Below are 19,820 nucleotides of genomic sequence, written 5' to 3'. Positions count from 1 at the left end.
TTTGTGGAAGGCTAACTGTCTAAAGCAAGTTCCAGAGTAGCAGCCATGGTAATCTGTATCTGCAAAAAGAACAGGAGTACTTGTGACACCTTAGAAACTAACAAATTTATTAGAGCTACAGTCCACTTCATCTGATGCATAGAATGGAACATATAGTAAGATATATATATACATAAAGATAAGTTGGAAATTACCATACCAACTGTGAGAGGCTAATTAATTAAGATGAGCTATTATCAGCAGGAGAAAAAAACTTTTGTAGTGATAATCAAGATGGCCCATTTAGACAGTTGACAAGAAGGTTTGAGGATACTTAACTTAAGGAAATAGATTCAATACGTGTAATGACCCAGCCACTCCCAGTCTCTATTCAAACCCAAGTTAATGGTATCTAGTTTGCATATTAATTCAAGCTCAGCAGTTTCTCCTTGGAGCCTGTTTTTGAAGCTTTTCTGTTGCAAAATTGCCAGCCTTAAATCTTTTACTGAGTGGCCAGAGAGGTTAAAGAGTCTAAAGCAAGTATCAGGACTAAGTAGACTGAAGCTTTTTAATATCCCATAATTTGTAGCCATATGAATGGAAATAAGATAAGATGAGCTGTAGTTTTGTTTCAGGTTGTAACCAAATAATTGCCTTGTAATGGAAATATTATTTCTTGTTTGGAAGAGATAGCATGGGTGATCATCGGTTACCAAGAAAGACCGGGTAAAATCCTTTGACCAGTACCGTCTATTCCTTTAATTTTCTTTTTCTTGTCATCCTGTCTTCATTTTGTCTCCTCTTCAGGGCCGTGTCTATGCTGCAAAAGTACTCCGATTTTACAGAAGTTGATTTTTGGGAACAGATTGTATAAAGTCGAGTGCATGCATCCACACGAAGCACATTAATTTGGCAGTGTGCAACCACAGTACTGTGGCAAGCATCGACATTCCAAGTGGTGCACTGTGGGTAGCTATCCCACAGTTCCCGCAGTCCCCGCTGCCCCTTGGAATTCTGGGCTGAGCTCCCAATGCCTGATAGGCACCAAAAATTTGTCACAGGTGGTTATGGTAAATGTCACCAGTCAACCGTCCCTCCCTCGCACCCTGAAAGCAACAGCAGACAATCATTTTGCACCCTTTTCCCTGGATTGCCTGAGCAGATGCCATAGCACAGCAAGCGTGGAGCCCATTCAGCTCACCGCAGCACTTATGACCATTGTAAACACCTCACACATCATTGTGCAGTTTATGCAGAACCAGCACCTGAAAAACCAGGTGAGGAGGCGACGGCAGCACAGTGATGAGGACATGAACACAGATTTCTTTAAAACCATGGTCCCCAGCAATTTGGAGATCATGGTGTTACTGCGGCAGGCTCATGCTGTGGAATGCCCATTCTGGGCCCGGGAAACAAGCACAGACTTGTGGGACCACATAGTGTTGCAGGTTTGGGATGATTCCCAGTGGCTCTGAAACTTTTGTATGCGTAAGAGCACTTTCATGGAACTTTGTGATTTGCTTTCCCCTGCCCTGAAGCACAAGAATACCAAGATGAGAGCAGCCCTCACAGTTCACAAGCGAGTGGCAATAGCCCTGTGGAAGCTTGCAATGCCAGACAGCTACCAGTCAGTTGGGAATCAATTTGGAGTGGGCAAATCTACTGCGGGGGTTGCTGTGATGCAAGTAGCCAACACAATCATTGAGCTGCTGCTATCAAAGGTAGTGACTCTGGGAAATGTGCAGGTCATAGTAGATGGCTTTGCTGCAATGGGATTCCCTAACTGTGGTGGGGCTATAGACAGAACGCATATCCCTCTCATGGGACCAGACCACCAGGGCAGCCAGTACATAAACCGCAAGGGGTACTTTTCAATGGTGCTGCAAACACTGGTGGATCACAAGGGATGTTTCACCAACATCAACGTGGGATGGCCAGGAAAAGCTCATGACACTCGCGTCTTCAGGAACTCTGGTCTGTTTAAATGGCCGCAGGAAGGGATTTACTTCCCAGACCAGAAAATAACTGTTGGGGATGTTGAAATGCCTATAGTTATCCTTGGGGACGCAGCCTACCCTTTAATGCCCTGGCTCATGAAGCTGTACACAGCACCCTGGACAGTAGTAAGGAACAGTTCAACTATAGGCTGAGCAAGTGCAGAATGGTGGTGCATTTGGATGTTTAAAGGGTCGCTGGCACAGTTTACTGACTCACTCAGACCTCAGCGAAACCAATATTCCCATTGTTATTGCTGCTTGCTGTGTGCTCCAAAATCTCTGTGAGAGTAAGGGGGACACGTTTATGGCAGGGTGGGAGGTTGAGGCAAATTGCCTGGCCACTGAATACGCGCAGCCAGACACCAGGGCGGTTAGAAGAGCACAGCAGGAAGCGCTGAGCATCTTGTTTCTTTGAACACCAGAGAAACTTTGAAAACCAGTTGCATGACTGGCCAAGGTACTGTGTGACATTTCTGTTTGTTTCTCCTTGATGAAAACCTGCCTCGTTGGTTGCCTCTAAATTCCCTGTAAGCCACCTGCCCTCCCCCGTTCGATCACAGCTTGCTTGCAAAGGAAATAAAGTCACTATCATTTAAAAAAACATGCATTCTTGATTAATTTATTATAAAAATAGGGAGATTACTCACAAGGTAGCCAGGGTGGGGTGTGTTAGGAGGGTAGGAGGGAAGGAAAAGGCCACTTTAAAACTTGTTGAATGCCAGCTTTCTGTTGCTTGGGCTGTCCACTGGGGTGCCTGGAGCCTTCCCACCCCTTTCCCCGTGTTCTTGGGCGTCTGGGTGAGGAGGCTATGGAACTTGGGGAGGAGGGAGGGTGGTTAAACAGGGGCTGCAATGGCAGTCTGTGATCTTGCTGCCGTTCATGAACCTCCACCTGACGCCAGAGCATGTCTGTTTGATCCTGCAGTAGCCCCAGCATTGCCTCATGCCTCCTCTGATCTTCCTGCCACCACCTCTCCTCACGTTCATTGGCCACTTTCCTGGACTCTGCTATTGTGTCCCTCCACACATTCTGCTGAGCTCTGTCAGTGTCGGACGACTGCATGAGCTCAGAGAACATTTCATCGCACATGCGTTTTTTTCACTGACTTATCTGAGATAGCCTTTGGGATGGAGAAGGGAGGCTTGAAACTTTTGCAGCTGCTGGAGGGAAAAAAAGGGAGTGAAGTATTTTAAAAGATACATTTTACAGAACAATGGCTATACTCTTTCATGGTGAACAACACTATTCACATTACATAGCACATGTGATTTTGGTACAAGGTCGCGTTCTGCATCTTATATTGAGTGCCTGCTGCTTTGGTGTTCGATCACACACGCAGTGCGAGGCAACAGAATTTGGCTTGCAGGAGGCCATGGTAAGCCATAGTCTTTCGGCTTCTGTGACCTTCATAACAGCAGCGCCGTCCTCTCCCATACCAAGCAAAGCACATTGAGTTGGCCATTTAGTGCTGTGGTTTTCCTGTTAACATGCAGCAGCAGAAACCAAACTAACCCCCCTGCCATCCAATTCCTTGGGATGATTGCTTTAGCCCTCCCACCACCACGTGGGTGGTATCAGGGAAAATCCCTGCTAGCCAAATGTGAACAGCTCAGCGCCAATGCCCCCCTGCCTCCCACCACGTGGCTAACTGTGGGGAGGATTTCTTTTCAGCCACAGGCAAACAGCCCTGTAGGAACAGCCACCTCAGAATGTCCCCTTAATTAAATTCCCCTGTTTCAACCAGGTTACCCTGACCAATATCACTCTCCTGAGCATAACACAGAGAGATAAAGAACAGATGTTGCTTGAATGCCAGCAAACATCGGGACCATATGCTGCAATCTGGTATCATTTGTCATGCAATGATACCGGATTACTTGCTACTAGCATGGCGTGGTAAAGTGTCCTACCATGGAGGACGAAATAAGGCTGCTCTCCCCAGAAACCTTCTGCAAAGGCTTTTAGAGTATCTCAAGGAGAGCTTCATGGAGATGTCCCTGGAGGATTTCTGCTCCATCCCCAAACATGTTAACAGACTTTTCCAGTAGCTGTACTGGCCACGAATGCATCCCAAGTCCTCAGGGCTACTCAATCATTAAAAAAACGCTTGCTTTTATAATATATATTATATTTTAAAAGAGACACTCACCAGAGGTCCCTTCTCCAGCTTCGTTGGGTTGGGACAGTATTTCAGTCAGGGTGAGAAAAAGATCCTGGCTGTCGGGGAGAACGGTGTGCTGTGTGCTCTCCTCAAGCTCGTCGTCCTCCTCCTCATCTTCCCCGTCCACAAAATCCTCAGGCATGGCGGAGAGTACCCCATCATCAGAGTCCACGGACAGGGGTGGGGCGCCCCCCCCTAGAATTCCATGCAGCTCAGCATAGAGGTGGCATGTCTGGGGCTCTGTCCCAGAGCGTCCGTTTGATTCTTTGGTTTTCTGGTATGCTTGTCTGTGCTCCTTAAGTTTCAAGAGGCACTGTGTTGCATCTCTGCTGTACCCTCTGTCTCTCATGGCCTCTGAGATTTTTTGAAATGTTTTGGCATTTCATCTTTTGGAACGTAGTTCTGATAGCACGGATTCCTCTCCCCATACAGTGATCAGATCCAATACCTCCTGTTCGGTCCACACTGGAGCTCTTTTTCAATTCTGGGACTGCATGGTCACCTGTGCTGATGAGCTCTCCTGGACAAACAGGAAATGAGATTCAAAATTTCCCGGGACTTTTCCTGTACACCTGGCAGTGCATCCAAGTTCAGAGTGCTATCCAGAGCAGTCACAATGGTGCACTGTGGGATAGCTCCCGGAGGCCAATATCTTTGAATTGTGTCCACACTAGCCATAATTCGAAACGGCGATGTCGATTTCAGCGCTAATCCCCTCGCCGGGAAGGAGTACAGAAATTGGTTTTAAGAGCCCTTTATGACAAAAAAAATGGCTTTGTTGTGTGGACGGGTTCAGGGTTAATTTGAGTTAACGCTGCTAAATCCAACATAAACTCATAGTGTAGACCAGGCTCAAGTAAATAACTGTAAAGACTTCTGGTATACAGTGATTTCAGTAAAACATGGTCCTTGTAGTACATTTGTGTTCCAAGGAGTCCACTTATAATTGAAACAGTTCAAAAACAGTACAGTTAGCATTGGAGATGAATGAAAGGTAGAACTGAATTTCATCTGTGTACTACTGGCATTTGAAAACCTTGAAGAGGAATAGTAGTATGCCACAGTGAATGGTATCAAATATCATTGAGTCAGGACTGGATTTAGGGGCATGCAACCCATCCTGGGGTGCCAGAGTTGTGGGACGGAGGGGGGGGCAAAAGGGAAAATAGAATGCTTGAAAAAAAATGTTTCAGGTATTCCGAATGTGGATTAATTTTTCACTAACTTCCTAGAATGCTCTGGACCTTTTTAGAATCTTGTGGAACCTTCAGGCTTCCTGAGAACTTCATTTTCCTTGAACCTTGTATGCCCTTGTAGGTATGGCAGGGCATTGCCATTTGGTGAAATATAACAATGATGTGAAGTGAAGTGAGATCCCAGCTGCAATAGTGTGAACCTTGTTTTATACAGTAATTGTGAAAGTGTACTTGTGTTTTAAGACTTGAAAAGTGTAAGTAGCTACTAATAAAGGACACATTTAATGAGATGCCAGGGATATCTATCGAACCACTGTCTACGCAACAATATAAAAGAAATACTGTTACTTCTTTTGCCATGCTTGACATGTAATGCTTAATGACTTTCTAAGACTGCAGAACATAGACTTTTGCTCTCCCTGTTACTGTCTGTTTCCCCCCATAGAAAATAAAAGATGCCCCTGAAGAAGCCTTCAGGAGCTCAATATAGGAAGTGAAAAACTCAATTGCAATCTAGTTTGCAGCGAGGGGAAAATTTTATGGGGAAATATCAGAAACAGAACAACATAGCCTGGGCTTTAGGCAGCAGCAATTGTACCCGTGCAGAAGAAATTGAGGAGTGAAGTATAAATGATTGAAGTCTTACTACTAAGGAATTAGCAGATTTACCTGAAGATAAGAAATGGAAAAAGGAGGAAAGTGATATAGAATTATCTAGTTTTCCTGGTGGCATAAAGGAGAGTGATGGTAAAGAAGAATCAGCCTCGTATGATGACAGAAACAGCAATGGGAAAAATTGCACACCACAAATTAATACATCAGCTCCTGCTTTATGGTTGGTGATCCTAAAGTTTTCTGATATTGATCGTACAATTTTGAACAGACTGGGCAAAACTGAGGGAGGTTTTTTTGCTTGCTTGTTGACACTGCTCAAGTTTCCATTGAAGGAAGGTTTGGACAAATGAAGCACCACAAAACGACCTGAGAATTTTTGTATGACTTTATGCTGGCAGACAGAGAAACATTCTTGAACAATTGTATGGACCTTCACTGGACACTGACACATGGGGAATGTTTGGACATCAATGATAATGGCATCTATGTCAAATTGGAAAATATCTGTTAAATTTTGCAACACAGGAACCACTCTCCATTCCAAGTTTTCCAATTAATTCATGATGCAGTGCTGAAGGACACTTATCTGAATGTGTGGATAGCTTTGAGGGTTTTGCTCATGCTGCTGGTCAAAGTTGCGAGTGGTTAGCGCAGCTTTTCAAAGCTCAGGATCTTTAAAGCATATCTTGGATTGATGATGGCTGATGAGACACTGACATTGCTTGCTAGTTTATTACTTGAAAATGCCATTGGCCAGTCTTTGGATCTCTCTGACGCTGTGCTTCAGTGCTCGAGGGCAAAGGTGAGAAAAGCGACCTTTTGAACTAAAGGACTCCGGGTTAACATTCTAAAGCTGTCATCTACTGTAACCCTATTTAATATAGGTCCACCCAATGTTGGTGCACAGTTCAATTTCTTGATGTTATTACATTTCAGTTATTCTTAAAATTAAGGTTTCAGAGTTTCTGTAAGGTTAGAGGAAATGATTTTTTTAATTTGCTTATCTATGACATGAATAAATACAGATTTACAGGTCCTAGCATGCAAATTTATCATCTTATATGACAGGGATGAATCATGAATGCAAATTGTGCACCAAATTTGTGAAATGAGCTACAAATGCAATAAAAAATAAGGTATTCAAAAGTTTAACAAATCACCTGGAATGTCATTTGATTTAGGGCCAGCCCTGTTGATGGGAAAAGGTATGAAAGGAAGTCAGACAGAGTACGTCTAAGCAAAAGGAGCTACTGATATAACTCAAGGACTGTGTTAAGACCAGGTTTGGTAAACAAGAAAAGTGTGGAACCAAAAATCAGGGAACCAAAATTGGTTTGTCAATTGGTAGACAACATAATGAGGAGATGGGCTATTCCATCCGCCACTCCCTTTTGGGGTCCTTAGAGAAAGACTTTTGGGAGGAAAAACTGGCTATTGGAGCAAACTGCACCACCAGGGCTGTCACCGCCACCATCTCCTAATTGTTCATCCTAATCCTGAGATATGTCCTGACTGGACTGGGCCAGAGAGAGGAAGCCAGATGACACCTGATACCTCCAGCTTCACCAGCTGAATCCCATATACAACCAGGAATGTGAGACTCACTCTCTCATTCTCTCTTTCACCTTCCCCCTCTGCCCCCCATGTGTCTTTTCTTTCCCTACCTTACTTCACCTCTTTCCTATCTATCTCCTTTTTTTCCTTCTGTTCAATAAGTCTGTTTTAGCTGGCCAAAACTGCATCTTTTGCAAAACTGCTCTAAGCCTGTGACCAGAAAGAGGCAACTAAAAGCAATGTGCTAAACAGACTAATGCTGGTACAAATATGCCAGGTCTCAGTCACACTGTGTGCTGATCACACTGTGTGCTGTGCCTGTCTTTCTCCAGCAGTGAGGTTGCAGTTGAGACTCAACACTAAAGACAGAAGCTGCATTTTCTGTCTTTGCTGTTCTTTTCTTTTCCGCTTTTGTGTGTGTTTGTCTTGTTTTGTCTTCTTATGAAACACGACTGGATGTTTACAACAACAGCTCCAGACCATCTTAACTAACATCTGTTTTCCTCAGAGTCAGTTATTACCATCGTTAATGCCATCTAAAAGACTGCCAGAAAAGGTTTTTTTTCCTTCTAAAATCTCTCTTCAACTAAAAGGAAAGGGAACAAGGTTAAAATGACAGCTTTACTTAATACCTTACATTACAAATGCTTTAATGGTTTTTCTTTTTTTTTTCTATACCTTTAATAAAAGGTTTAAATGTTATTAATGATGTGTTTGCCATGGTATTAAGCCTGAACCTTGTCTGAAACTGTTTAATGTTAGACAATGATTGGGTTATGTTAACACCTTTGGCCCTCTTTTCCAGCTAAATACAATAGAGTCTGGCTGATACTACAAGAGGGTGAGGGGTAGATCCCAGTTTGTAATCTCAGGGAAATCCAGCTGGGAAATCCAAAACAAAGAGCTTGAAAGCAGTAAAAAGCTAATCCTCTGATGAGATGGAGGGAGAGACAGGGTCTGCAGAGTAGCAAACTAAACATATTTTTTCCTTAGGCAATAAATTTCCCCTGTCTTCCGAAAAGACAAGTGAGCCAACTTTCTATAGACTGGGAGGGTAGGCAAGTTAAAGGAAGGGGACACTTGCGGGGATAAAGAACTTGAGTAAATTAACCTTCTGTTGTAGAATAAAATAATCTTTCCAAATTTTATCCAACTCCAAGAACAAAGAACAAAGTCTGATATATTCTTGGTTGCATTTTTAGAAGAAATTTGTTCCTAATTCTAAATAGGAATTTGGTTAAAATAAACAATTATAGAAATATTACAAAGGCGATTTATAACTAGAGAAATGTGTGATAAACAGCAGAACCTCAAAAAAACTAACTTGCATTTGCACATTTTTGTGGACAAGAGTGGTGTGAGAAAGGGAAAGATGGAACGAAGACAAAAGGCATTTGAAAAGTTTGAGCTGTACACTGACCACATTTCTTACTGCATACCTTAGATCATATTGTACATGTGCCAAGAGCATTTGGGTGCATGTTAATAAGTCAGGTTTCAGAGGAACAGCCGTGTTAGTCTGTATTCGCAAAAAGAAAAGGAGTACTTGTGGCACCTTAGAGACTAACCAATTTATTTGAGCATGAGCTTTCGTGAGCTACAGCTCACTTCATCAGATGTTTACCGTGGAAACTGCAGCAGACTTTATATACACACAGAAATCATGAAACAATACCTCCTCCCACCCCACTGTCCTGCTGGTAATAGCTTATCTAAAGTGATCAACAGGTGGGCCATTTCCAGCACAAATCCAGGTTTTCTCACCCTCCACCCCCCCACACAAATTCACTCTCCTGCTGGTGCTAGCCCATCCAAAGTGACAACTCTTTACATAATCAAGTCGGGCTATTTCCTGCATAGATCAAGGTTTTCTCACATCCCCCCCACCCCCATACACACACAAACTCACTCTCCTGCTGGTAATAGCTCATCTAAACTGACCATTCTCCAGGTTTAAATCCAAGTTAAACCAGAACATCTGGGGGGGGGGGGTAGGAAAAAACAAGAGGAAACAGGCTACCTTGCATAATGACTTAGCCACTCCCAGTCTCTATTTAAGCCTAAATTAATAGTATCCAATTTGCAAATGAATTCCAATTCAGCAGTTTCTCGCTGGAGTCTGGATTTGAAGTTTTTTTGTTTTAAGATAGCGACCTTCATGTCTGTGATTGCGTGACCAGAGAGATTGAAGTGTTCTCCGACTGGTTTATGAATGTTATAATTCTTGACATCTGATTTGTGTCCATTTATTCTTTTACGCAACGCATTATTAAGGATCTACAACCTATCCTAAAGGATGACCCAACACTCTCACAAGTCTTGGGAGACAGGCCAGTCCTTGCCTACAGACAGCCCCGCAACCTGAAGCAAATACTCACCAACAACCACATACCACACAACAGAACCACTAACCCAGGAACTTATCCTTGCAACAAAGCCCGTTGCCAATTGTGCCCACATATCTATTCAGGGAACACCATCACAGGGCCTAATAACATCAGCCACACTATCAGAGGCTCGTTCACCTGCACATCCACCAATGTGATCTATGCCATCATGTGCCAGCAATGCCCCTCTGCCATGTACATTGGTCAAACTGGACAGTCTCTACGTAAAAGAATAAATGGACACAAATCAGATGTCAAGAATTATAACATTCATAAACCAGTCGGAGAACACTTCAATCTCTCTGGTCACGCAATCACAGACATGAAGGTCGCTATCTTAAAACAAAAAAACTTCAAATCCAGACTCCAGCGAGAAACTGCTGAATTGGAATTCATTTGCAAATTGGATACTATTAATTTAGGCTTAAATAGAGACTGGGAGTGGCTAAGTCATTATGCAAGGTAGCCTGTTTCCTCTTGTTTTTTCCTACCCCCCCCCCCCAGATGTTCTGGTTTAACTTGGATTTAAACCTGGAGAATGGTCAGTTTAGATGAGCTATTACCAGCAGGAGAGTGAGTTTGTGTGTGTATGGGGGTGGGGGGGATGTGAGAAAACCTTGATCTATGCAGGAAATAGCCCGACTTGATTATGTAAAGAGTTGTCACTTTGGATGGGCTAGCACCAGCAGGAGAGTGAATTTGTGTGGGGGGGTGGAGGGTGAGAAAACCTGGATTTGTGCTGGAAATGGCCCACCTGTTGATCACTTTAGATAAGCTATTACCAGCAGGACAGTGGGGTGGGAGGAGGTATTGTTTCATGATTTCTGTGTGTATATAAAGTCTGCTGCAGTTTCCACGGTAAACATCTGATGAAGTGAGCTGTAGCTCACGAAAGCTCATGCTCAAATAAATTGGTTAGTCTCTAAGGTGCCACAAGTACTCCTTTTCTTTTTGTTAATAAGTCAGAATAAATAAAATCACAGCAGCATATTATTTAAGCAGGAACTGCTTAAAGTTATAAAAACTTAAAATCTAGTTTATCACTGCAATTGTCTTCACAGGTAGGTATACAGGAGGATAATATTAAAGCAGCAACTAAAACAGAAAGATAAGTCATTAACTCTCTCTAAAGAGATGTATTTTTAAAAATAAATACATTAAAAATAACTCAACTATCTAAAAAAATACAATGCAATAAAATTCAAGGGGAAAATACCTGCTGATAGAGTGCAGCTAACACAGTGTAAAAATCAAAAGAAAATATTAAACAACGGCAAAAATAAAGAAGCCAGCCTTTAATATATACACATATTTAAATGCCATTATGTGAGTTTAAAATATTAGCTCTTAAAACTCAGGTATTAATTTCAAGGCTTCCACTTTATACCTGTATTGTATATCACATACGCCTACATATTTAAGAGCACATGTATTTATACACAGTCACACAGAAACATACATATACCGTTTCATATTTATTTTGCATATATGCCTATTTCTACTTTGATAGATATGCCTATATGACTCCTGGCGGAATTCTGCAGGACTGTGCGCCCACATAAAACAGCACCCTCCCCGTAGAATTCCTGTGCTTCTGTGCAGAAAATGGCAGGGAAGCAAAAGGAAGTTGCATGGGGGAGTGAGGGGGACAACCCTGGGCATAGTTCTTGGTGGGGGGGATTGCTCTGCAAGCGCAGAGCTCGTTTCTGCAAATGCAGAGCTGCCCAGCTGAAGGAGGCTGTATCTGGGCTCTGCTGACTCTGCAGCTGAATGTCACCTCGTGTGTCCTAGTGCCAGGCATTCTACCCTTCTGTATGCTGGAAGTCTTCCTGTTTTCTGTGCAACGGTGAGTGCCCGTGTTGGGGCTGGGTAAGGAGGGGGTGGGGAAAATGAGGGAAGGGGGGTGAGGGTTGGGGGGAAGAGGCAGTGGGGAAGGAAGGGTGGGGATAGGGTGGGGGAGGGGAATGTGGGAATGAAGGCAGGGGGATGGAGAAGAAAAGGGGATAGGGGAATTGGGGGGGGAAGCAGGATCCCAGCATGCAGCATCCCTTCTGCAGCACTTGGGGCTCCCCAGTTAAGCAAGCCCTATGAAGTCCTACCCCCATAAACCTGGACCCCTCTGCTGAGCTCCCCACACCCAGATCCCCATCCCACTGATCCTCAACCAGCTTCACCTGGACCCCTACCTCATCAAGACCCACTCCCCCCACACCCAGACCCCACTGCCGAGCCCCATATCTCCCCCCCCCACACCCGCTGAGCCCCAACCACCTTCACCTGGATCCCCTGCAGAGTCCCATTGCCCCTGCACCTGGAACCCCCCCAACAAGCCTCTGTGCATCCAGATCTCCCACTGAGCTGACCCACACAGAAACCTCCCAGATTGCTCCCACAGAAACCTTTCACCCCATACCTGGATCCCCCCCACACTAAGCCCCTCCACACTTGGATACTGCTGGGCTGATCCTGCCCACCCACACCTGGTGCACCTGGCACAGAGGGGTGTTTCTGGGGCAGGCCCAGTCCTTGCACTATGTCAGGGTCAGGTGCAGCCTCACTGCCGAATCCCTGTACCAGGAGAGATGGAGGCTTCAGGATGATCTCCCATCTCAGTGCAGCCAGTGGCCTGTGCTCCCCACTGCCATGCTGGAGCCACATTTATTTACTGACAAATAAAATTTGCAGAATTTTAAAATATTGTGCACATAATTTTTAATTTTTGGTGCAGAATTCCCTCAGGAGTAATACTATATATATGAATACTAATATGGAGGTAGATATCAAATATATATATAAATTTATATATGGAGGTAGATATGGAGGTAAGTATATATATAAACACACAATGTGATTGTGTAGAAACATGTGCTACCATTAAGTACATAGGCATATGTGGCATGTATATATATAATGCCATATCTAGTATATGTATTTCTGTGTGAGTGTGTATAAACACATTCACACAGACATATAAGACAAACATTCACACCTTCTGAATAGAAAAGGAGTACTTGTGGCACCTTAGAGACTAACAAATGTATTTGAGCATAAGCTTTCGTGAGTTACAGCTCACTTCATTGGATGCATTCAGTGGAAAATACAGTGGGGAGATTTATATACACAGAGAACATGAAACAATGGGTGTATATAAATTTCCCCACTGTATTTTCCACTGAATGCATCTGATGAAGTGAGCTGTAGCTCACGAAAGCTTATGCTCAAATACATTTGTTAGTTTCTAAGGTGCCACAAGTACTCCTTTTCTTTTTGCGAATACAGACTAACACGGCTGCTACTCTGAAACCTTCCAAATGTTAATTTAGCTGGTAGTCTCAAAATGACAGAATATGTAGGCAGAAGAATTTATAAATGTATATAAATTCACAGGTTCAAAATACCAAAAAATATGTGAAAAACTACAAAATTTAACTTGACCTATAATGCATGTTAATAAAATATGCCTGTATGAGACCCCCTCAGATTTAAGACACCTTTCACAGCTAGGGATCTATTGAATGTAATTCCTTTTCTCTTGTAGAATAGCCTTTGTAAATTCAGCAGAGACCAGAGCAAGCTAATCTCTACTGCAGCTATTCTGTGCCAAGGCTTTCAAGTACTAGATAGGTAATCTAGAATGATTCATGCGCCAGTGTTTCTGAACATTCCTTTTGTGATAAATGTGCAGGGAAAAGGTTGATGCTCTGTTGTGATAATAAAGTTTCTGGACTGGTTTTACAAATCTGTTACTTTAACCAAGGACATGTTGTAATGCTGAATTGCCAGGTAATGTCGCAATCAAATTAGACTTCCTGGCACTGAAATTCACTGTTTTCCAGTAAGATGTGCAGTGAGGTAAGGAAAGTGAAAGACAATTAAGATATTTTTCGCTTGATATTAACTATTGTTATATGGTGCTTTCTCTATAAATCTTTTTAAATGAATTTCTTTGTATGGTTTAGTAGAAAGCAGTGTTGCAGAGCCCAAAGCTGATGAAAGCAAAGTATTTCAGGAATAGCTGACATTCGCGAAGAGTAACATGCTGACTGCTGACCCACTAGAACCATCGATGAAATATAAGAAACACAGAGCTATAAATATGATCAGTAGACGGTAATACATACATATTTAAATATGTTCCAATCCTCTGAACACATTGATAGGCAAATGTGCATATACCAATATATATTAAATCTTTTAATATGTCCCTTGTCTCCCAAGGGTGAAATTGATATCCTTCTACTCTTGTGGGCAACAGGGACATTGTAAGAAAGAGTGTCCATTCATGGAATATGAATACAAAGAGGGTTAGATGGCAGAAGAGAGGTCATGTAGGAGGATTCCCCCTACATTGATGGTCCTGCTAGAAGTTCAAGAAATGGAGGTACTGGGGCTTGTAGATTCAGGTGATGCAAGTCTCCCTAGCGGGCGAGATGATCAACCCAGAACAGACAACGTGTATACATTGCAGTGTATACATGGAGACTTAAAGCCTTACTCCAGTATACAGTGTGTTCCCTGTGTAAGACATCTAGGCTGTGAGAAGATTCTGGATGGGGCATTGGCTTGCTTTTTCTGGACAGAGGTGTATCATGAGGTGTGAGTATTGCTCGTCCTGTCCTGAGTGTCATTATGTGGCAGCAAAGAATGTCCTGAAGGCTCCCTTGATCCAATGCCATTAGTAGAAACCCGACTTGAGAGAATAGGGATAGACAAGGTGGGGCCTTCAGAAAAAGAACTCCTGGTAAAACTGGTATATACTCATAGTGGTGGACTATGTAACTCACTACCCCTAAGCCATCCTCTTGCATTTGGCTAAGGTGACAGCGATTGCTCCCAAGCTTGTAAGACTCGGCCCAGATAGGGTTCCTGCGGGAAATACAGATTGATCAGGGCCCCAGTTTTATCTTTTAGATAATGCATGCTCCCCTCTGAAAATCAAGGCCTTGAGAACATCAGTGTTTCATCCACAAACAGATAGCCTTGGAAAGATTTAACAAGATGTTGAAAGTGGGGTTTTTTTTGGACTGAGCCTACACTCTGGAACCAACTCCTCCCACTGCTGCTGTTTGCTGTGTGACAGGTACCCCAAGCCTCCATAGGATTCTTGCCCTTCAAACTGCTCTATGGATGTCAGCCCTGGGGAATCTTGGATGTGCTGGGAGAAGGTTGGGAGGAGCAAGATGCAAACATGCTCAGTATAACCCAATTCATCATCTGCCTACTAAAGCATCTTAAGAATTTGAGCACTTTTGGAAAAAAGAACCTCATCCAGGCTCAACAGAATTAAGAACAGGGGTATGTCAAGGTTCCTCCCCCACTCTGAACTCTAGGGTACAGATGTGGGGACCTGCATGAAAAACCTCCTAAGCTTATCTTTACCAGCTTAGGTCAAAACTTCCCCAAGGTACAAAATATTCCACCCGTTGTCCTTGGACTGGCCGCTACCACCACCAAACTAATACTGGTTACTGGGGAAGAGCTGTTTGGACGCGTCCTTCCCCCCAAAATACTTCCCAAAACCTTGCACCCCACTTCCTGGACAAGGTTTGGTAAAAAGCCTCACCAATTTGCCTAGGTGACTACAGACCCAGACCCTTGGATCTTAAGAACAATGAACAATCCTCCCAACACTTGCACCCCCCCTTTCCTGGGAAATGTTGGATAAAAAGCCTCACCAATTTGCATAGGTGACCACAGACCCAAACCCTTGGATCTGAGAACAATGAAAAAGCATTCAGTTTCTTACAAGAAGACTTTTAATAAAAATAGAAGTAAATAGAAATGAAGAAATCCCCCCTGTAAAATCAGGATGGTAGATATCTTACAGGGTAATTAGATTCAAAAACATAGAGAACCCCTCTAGGCAAAACCTTAAATTACAAAAAAGATACACAGACAGAAATAGTTATTCTATTCAGCACAATTCTTTTCTCAGCCATTTAAAGAAATCATAATCTAACACATACCTAGCTAGATTACTTACTAAAAGTTCTAAGACTCCATTCCTGGTCTATCCTCGACAAAGACCAGCATATAGACAGACACAGACCCTCTGTTTCTCTCCCTCCTCCCAGCTTTTGAAAGTATCTTGTCTCCTCATTGGTTATCTTGGTCAGGTGCCAGTGACGTTACCCTTAGCTTCTTAACCCCTTACAGGTGAGAGGAGCTTTCCCCTGGCCAGGAGGGATTTCAAAGGGGTCCACCCTTCCCTTTATATTTATGACAGGGTATAACTGAGGAGCCCGCTTATGAACTTTGCACCCTGGAGACAGGGTTCTGTTACTATTTCCATCTTCTGAGTTGAAACTGATGGCCTTCTGGCAGGACTCATTCAAGATGCTTAGGCAAATGGGCCTGTTAGATTCTGAGATCAAGCTACCTGGAAAGAGGAAGGAGGAAAAGATTTACCATGTAAATTTGCACAAGTCCTGGAAGACTCTGGAAGTCCTCCTGATAGATCCCCAGCCAATGACCCCTGAGCTAGGATCTGAGGTTGTGGCTTGTCTGGAAATGGGGCCTGTACTGTTAAATCAGATCTTTTCATCAAAACAGAAGAGCCAGTTGGGACAGTTGATCTGAGACTTCACACACTGTTCTCCAGAAGCCCTGGCTGAACACACTTGACATAAAATTATCTGAAGACAGCACCAGGACTACTAGTTAGAGTATTGGGTTGGAGGAGTCCTCATGAAACCAGTGTTAGATAAAGTCAACAGATCAAATTCCTGCCCCACACCCCAGATCAGAAGGCAGATATACTACTTCCTGGGCCTGGCATGATATTATCACTTGTTCATCCACAGCTTTACATTGATTGAAGGTCTCTGAATGATCTACTAGGAGGCAAAGACACCAAAAAAGTCTGCTGGGATGAATGGTGGGATAAATTTTTAAATATCCTGAAGCCACGACTGGGCCAGGCGCTGGTCCTCACTAGCCCAGACGTCATCTCGGAGTTCATTCTCTACATGGATGCAGGGTTGACAACTTTCTAATTGCACAAAACTGAACACCCTGCCCCACCCCTTCCTAGGGCCCCGCCCCCACTTGTTCCATCCCTCTGTCACTCGCTCTCCCCCACCCTCACTCATTTTCACCAGGTTGGGGCAGGGGGTTGGGGTGCGTGAAGAGGTGAGGGCTCCAGCTGAGAGTGTAGGCTATGGGGTGGGACTGGGGATGAGAGGTGCTGACCAGAGCCACCAGGGTTCCTTTTCGACCATGCATTCTGTTTAAAAACTGGACACCTAGCAACCCTACATGGATGCCTCTGATGTCAGATTGAGAATGGTGCTTTCCCAGGACTTTGAGGGCAGAGAGCACCCTATCCTATATTTAAGCAGAAAGTTATTCCCCAGGGAAAGAGCATACTTATTATTGAGAAAGAAGGTCTGACTATCAGTACCTGAGGGAGTCCACAGCCTGCTGGGTAGTTCCTAGTCACAGAGAATGCATACTCTGGGTGGGTAAATTCCATGAAGAACTCAAAGCCCCAGTTTGTGTGTTGGTGTATACCACTCCTGCCCTATATCTTCTGGACAAGAGCATACAAATACAGGGAAAGAACATACAAATGCAAATATTTTTTTTCCAGGAAGATTGGGACTGGGGAGACCCTCAAGCAAGAAACCTTTCTGGTCTTGGCAGGAGAGGAATGTGATGGGACATGCACCCACCCCACTGATAGGCTAATGAGCATCCCTGCACAGAGGCAGTGCCAATTAGGCTCACCTTCAGAACATGTGCCACCTGGAGAAGGGAAGCTTAAAAAGGTGAAACGCATGACAGAAGAAGGGCACAAGTTTGCCTAGGAGTAGAGGCTGCAGGCTAGCTTCTCCCAACATTTGGGGGACAGACTGACACTACAAGCCTGATACAGTAAGGGGCCCTGGAAGGGCACTCCCAGCCACTGACCTGTGTTGGAACTGGGGAGTGTTGCCAGGGACTAGAAGCAACTGGACTCAGAAAGAAACCTGGGAATGATCTTAACTCCTGTGAGAGATTTCCCAGGGGTGGGGGCTCCAATAGGGACACAGAGGCAAGAGACTCAGAGGCCATGGCTGATCCCAGGCTGAGAGTTGGCCATTTACAATTACATGTAAGTCACTTATTGCATCAGGGTGGGGAACTAGTGTACCAGTTTTCAATCTGTTAATATTTTAAATGGTCAAATTATAATTCCTTCAAATCTGAGCTTGGTTGGGAGAATGCTTTTGGGACGTCCTCCAGTCCACCATCACAGTGGATCTTTCTTGGCAAATTTAGCAGATGGGCTAAATACTGAATGGACCCTGGAGATAGAAATACACTTTTTTTTTTTTAAATCCAGTATATGGTACATTCAGGTCAGGATTGAGGTGGTTTAGTAGGACTGTGTGTGGAAGCCTACACTGCCACTATCCATAAGGAATGCTTTCAGGGGATGAATACAACTTTTTTGGTGCTGTTGTTAATTTGGTAATTTTTCATGATCACCAGATTCACTTTGAAAGCCCATGAATAAAAGACTAAATAGTTTGTGAAAATATTCCAGAATTTGATTTTTCATACCACTTCTTGTCAAAAATGTAACTGGATACTGGCCTGGCCTACATCCACATTCAGAAAAGTAAGCCCTTTTACTCTCTGCACCAGCTACCCAGCCTATGGGAAATAGCATGGTTTTGTGAAAGCAGGTTCTACAGTTCTACTGCAACATCCCCATATGTGTAGGCAGAGAGTTAGAGGGAAGGGATGGGGACAGGATGGAGCTTTGGTTCCACCTCCCAATAAGATGGTCAATGCAGGTGCATCAGCATGCTCGGGGACTGTGATGGGGTATACAAACCCCACATTGGGCAACCAGGGGCTAGGGAGCTGCTCTGGGTTCAGTCAGTCCTGCCCTTCCACAGCTGCAAGATATGCACAGGTTGGAGGAGGAGTTAAAAGGAGAGCAGAACAGATCACTTTTGGGCAGACAAGGGACATTGTCAGACCTTTAATTTGCAGTTCCTGGGGAAAGAGCTGATGGAAGGAAGGATCTTTCCCAATAACACTGATCTGAAGGTCCCTCCCTCTCTCACGGAGTCAGTTTGTTTGTATTAATACCCCTGGTTTTTGTTTAGGGACTACTCTGGAAGGAGAGAGACTTGGAAGTGACCTGGCTGGAGGGTCAAGTCACTGGAGGAGGTGACATGCCACTACACAAGCAGAGCAGCTGGTGGCTGTTACAAGAAAACTGGACTTGACACAACCACAGTCATTTTGTGTACTTGGCCACCATAAGTTGGAAGCAAAAACACCACACAGAATTTGGCCTTGCTTAGGTAGACAAAACTTGCTGCACTGCAACAAGGACAAATTCATAAAAGCGGGGGAGGAATGTAAATCGCTGACCTTGGTCTAAGTCTCTGTGTTTGTAAGTTTCTTTCTAGAAGCTGCTGTGCTAATAAATAAAAATTATAAATTATTTGCAGATGCTAAAAAAACCCAGCCTATTAAAAATTACTTTAAATTATGCTCTGTCTTAAGTTACCTATATATATACATACATACACACACTTTAAAAACCTTTAAATTTTCTATAAGCAAAAAAAAACCCTGCAGCTAGAAGAAAGGCTAGCCACCAAAAACCTGCTGCTGCCACCATTTGAAACCACCTCAGGCTCTGAGTAACTATATTTTGAAGTGCTCTAGACTATTGCTATTTTAAATGTGTGCTTTGCACTCAATAAAAACAAGGATTTTTGAGTGAAAGCACTCTTGTGTGTAACAATCATTTATCAGATGGAGATAGTGTGTCCCCCACTAATTTATTTCCTGACACTGCCTAAAAAACAAAAACAAAATAGTTACCAAAGCTTTGGGTTCAAGTAACCATGAGAAACAGCTGCAGCCCCCTGAGAGACAGCTGCCATACTATGCTCAACAACAAGGAGGTGCCAAGCAGTGAGCT

General features: G+C 43.6%; 1 long non-coding RNA gene and 1 pseudogene across 1 annotated transcript; one reads left to right on the top strand and one right to left on the bottom strand.

The window, feature by feature from the left end:
* Nucleotides 1-2,677: 2,677 nt before the first annotated feature.
* Nucleotides 2,678-4,633, bottom strand: LOC140912056 (uncharacterized; annotated as a pseudogene).
* A 7,033-nt stretch (nt 4,634-11,666) lies between these two features.
* LOC140912055 (uncharacterized) lies at nt 11,667-19,355 on the top strand. Its single transcript, XR_012159212.1, has 3 exons — nt 11,667-11,735; nt 17,481-17,984; nt 18,991-19,355. It is a non-coding gene; the product is annotated as an uncharacterized lncRNA (long non-coding RNA).
* The last annotated feature ends 465 nt before the right edge of the window (nt 19,356-19,820 follow it).

The sequence above is a fragment of the Lepidochelys kempii genome, chromosome 5 (assembly GCF_965140265.1).
Source record: "Lepidochelys kempii isolate rLepKem1 chromosome 5, rLepKem1.hap2, whole genome shotgun sequence".
Lineage (NCBI taxonomy): Eukaryota > Metazoa > Chordata > Testudines > Cheloniidae > Lepidochelys > Lepidochelys kempii.
This window is presented reverse-complemented; position numbering and strand designations above follow the sequence as displayed.